Genomic DNA, 3,992 nt, shown 5'->3' with positions numbered 1-3,992 from the left:
TTGGGAGGAGGAGCAGATTTTGGAGAGATGATAGTAAGTTCATTTGGGCACATATTGAGTTGAAGTTGAAGCTTGAGAAAATATGGATTTTGGAGTCATCAGCATTTAGTTTTCATTGAAGTATTAGGACTTTATGGCCAGGTGAAGGAGTCATAGGGAAAAGAAATTGAAAATTTATGGGAGAAAAAGGAATCATTGTCAGATTGTGAGAGGAAGCTGGGAAATTGGGATAGATTCTTTTATCTTCAATTTCTTAACATGAAAAATATCAAACATAAAGAAAAGTTGAAAAAATAGTTCAAGGAATACCTGTGTACTCTCCACTTAAGTTTAATAATTGTTACTATTTCCATAATAGCTTTATATTTCTTTATATGTGTGTGTCTACATTTTTCGTTTTGCTGAATTATTTGAAAGTTACACTTCAGCATTCATTTCCTAAAAATAGGGGCATTCATATATATAACCACAATATCATTATCACACTTAAGTAATAATTAAGTTGTTACTTAATATAATTTAATATCCAATCCATATTCAAGATTCCCAAATTTCATTGGGAATAAATAAAAAACATGGGGCTGGGCTTCCCTGGTGGCGCAGTGGTTGAGAGTCCGCCTGCCGATGCAGGGAACATGGATTCGTGCCCCGGTCCAGGAGGATCCCACATGCCGCGGAGCGGCTGGGCCCGTGAGCCATGGCCACTGCGCCTGCGCGTCCGGAGCCTGTGCTCCGCAACAGGAGAAGCCACAGCAGTGAGAGGCCCGCGTACCGCAAAAAAAACCCAAAAAACAAACAAACAAACAAAAACCATGGGGCTTCCTTGGTGGCGCAGTGGTTGAGAGTCTGCCTGCCTATGCAGGGAACACGGGTTCGTGCCCCGGTCCGGGAAGATCCCACGTGCCCCAGAGCGGCTGGGCCCATGAGCCATGGCCGCTAAGCCTACGCGTCCGGAGCCTGTGCTCTGCAACGGGAGAGGCCACAACAGTGAAAGGCCCACGTACCGCAAAAGAACCCCAACATTTATCACCTCACACAGTTTTTGTAGGTTGGGAATTTAGGAACAGCCTGGCTGGGTGATTCAGTGTCATCTCTCTGAGGTTGCAGTCAAGATACTGGAGAGAGTTGTAGTCATCTGAAGACTTCACTAGGGCTGGAAGATCTGCTTATGAAATTGTTCACAGTTGCTGGCATGCGGATGGCAAGTTGGTGCTGGCTGTTGCAGGAGGCCTTGATTTCTTAACACATGAACCTTTCCAAGAGCTGCTTGAGGGCAGCTGGTTTCCTCCAAGAGAATCTTGGGTGATTTTGCTGTTTAAAATGGACTCCAAGCATAGTGATGAAGTGCTTTCTAGTGTTCCAAGGCATAAGAAGGCTGTCATTTGCCTTAGGAAGAGAACACATATGTTAGATAAGCTTCCTTCAGGCATGAATTATAGCGCTGCTGACTCTGAGTTCAATGTTAATGAATCAACAATGTATATTAAAGATGTCTTTAAACAGAAACACACATAAGGCAAGGTTATGTATTGATAAGTTGATGAAAATGCTGTGACCAGAGGCTCAGAGGAGCCTTACCCCTTACCCTAGGAGCAATGATTATTTGCTAATTCAGTGTTGGTGGTGACTGTCTAGAACGTAATCACCTTGAATAATGAGAATCAACTGTTTATTTATCCATATTTATTTCCTCTCCTTTCTTACATAAAAGTTCAAATTTTCATTGCAGTTTTTTGTCATTGGAATATATTTTGGGAGCAGGTGACAATCACTGCCTCTGCCCCCCCACCCCCCCGCAGGAACATGTGCCGGCTGCCATACCTGCACACCCCCTATCAAGGGGATAATGGCCAGCACACACTTAGGAAAGAGGTGGAAAGCATCCAAACTAAAAGCAGCCCTAGGGCCAAAAATATTAAACCAATACAAGCTATACAAGCTATACAAGCTATGCATATAAATAGCCTTCCAAGACTACAGAAGATAATTGTTTCTCCTAAATTCACAGAGTAAGAGAAATATAAGTAAAATGAAGAAGCAGAGGAACCACTCCCAGTTAAAAGATCCAGAGAATTCCCCTAAAGGAACAAACAATGAAACAGTCCTCTTCAGTCTAATAGACACCGAATTCAAAAAGGAAGTAAAGAAAATACTGAAGGAATTAAGAAAGCTTATCAACAGAAATGCAATTACTGTAAAAAGGAACTAGAAACTATAAGGAGGAGGCAAGAAAAATTAGGAAATTCATTTGCTGAGATGAAACCTGAACTAAAGACAATGAATAGCAGAATGAATAATGCAGAACGAATAAGTGACCTGGAAGACAGAATAATGGAAATCACCCCATCAGAACAGCAGACAGAAAGCCAAATGAAAAAAAAATTGAAAGCAATATAAGACACCTATGGGATAATATAAAGTGTGCCAATCTACACATAATAGGGATCCCAGGAGAAGAAAGAGAAAAGGGGATTGAAAATGTAATTGGAATGTATTTCACTGAAAATATACAGAGAGCTGTGTTCAAAAATCACTTTTTGGGGCTTCCCTGGTGGTGCAGTGGTTAAGAATCCGCCTGCCAATGCAGGGGACACGGGTTCAAGCCGTGGTTCGGGAAGATCCCACATGCCGTGGAGCAACTAAGCACGCGCGCCACAACTACTGAGCCTGCACTCTAGAGCCCGCGAGTCACAACTACTGAAGCCCGCGCGCCTAGAGCCTGTGCTCCGCAACAAGAGAAGCCACCGCAATGAGAAGCCCGCGCACCGCAACAAAGAGTAGCCCCTGCTCGCCGCAACTAGAGAAAACCAGCGCACAGCAACAAAGACCCAATGCAGCCAAAAATGAATAAATAAAATAAGAAAAAAAGAAGGAGACAGATCCCCCCCCTTTAATAAAAAAAAATCACTTTTCTCTGTGATGTTACGTTACCAATTCAATATACAGGTATATTGGTTTTGGTCTGCTTTCAGTTTTGTTTACTTTTTTCTTTTCTGTTTTTGAATATGAAAAACATATACATTGATTGACAATTAAAAGTCTCACTACAAAGAAAGGTCTCACTTCCATCTTTATCCCTTCCAGCCGTAAAGGTTAATCATTTTTTGGTGTGTCCAGTGTTACCTTTAAGAGGTTTTTTAAAATACAAATTCAAGTAAATAAATATGTATATATATTCTCATGTTCCCTCCTTTACCATATTTTGCTTTTTTTGTTGTTGTTATCCGGATACCCTGGAGGTCACCGTGTATCAGTTCTTAGAAACCATCCTCACGTTTTATGAGACGGAGAGTTCACTTATAAGCACTCCACGGTTTTATTTAACTCACTGAAGCAACCGTTTTGAAGCTGGCACATTAACAGCTCACTTGCTGCAATCAGACCGAGTTCAAATCCTGGCTCCCTCACTTACTTACAGAACGTTTCATCTTGAGTGAGCCATCTACCATCTTTGCGTCTTACTCTCCTAATCTGTAAAATGAGGATGTTGAAAAAACAGCACACAACTCATTAGGCTTTAGGAGCAATACGTCAATTAATACGTTAAAACGCTTATGATAGTACATGGTGCATAGGAAGCCCGCAACTTAAATAAAAAGCGGGGTGGGTGAGAATGATGGTGATGTGTAGCCGCTTCGAGTGAATGTCGGGGAAAACCCTGTGGTGACACAAAGCATAAGGGCCCCGGGGTCCAGGAGGAGCCCGACCGGAGTCACGGAAGGTGGAGGGTAGCGATGGGAGTACTAAGTGGCTCAACGAAGCATTTGAGATAGGGAAGCACATTCCCAACCAGACACCAGGGAAAGACGCCCTCGCTCTTCAGTCTCCGAGAAACAGAGCAGTACAGGGTCGTCTTCTAATGCAGCCTACTGCGTGCGGAACTGCAACTCTCCAGGCGGGCGACACCGACGTCTCTGCGCACTGAGGGAGGAGGAGCAGTGGCAGAGAGAACCGGCGCGTCTGGGGCGGGACCAGGACAGGGACGGGGCGGG

Source organism: Phocoena sinus, chromosome 2 (genome assembly GCF_008692025.1).
Source record: "Phocoena sinus isolate mPhoSin1 chromosome 2, mPhoSin1.pri, whole genome shotgun sequence".
Classification (NCBI taxonomy): domain Eukaryota; kingdom Metazoa; phylum Chordata; class Mammalia; order Artiodactyla; family Phocoenidae; genus Phocoena; species Phocoena sinus.
This window is presented reverse-complemented; position numbering follows the sequence as displayed.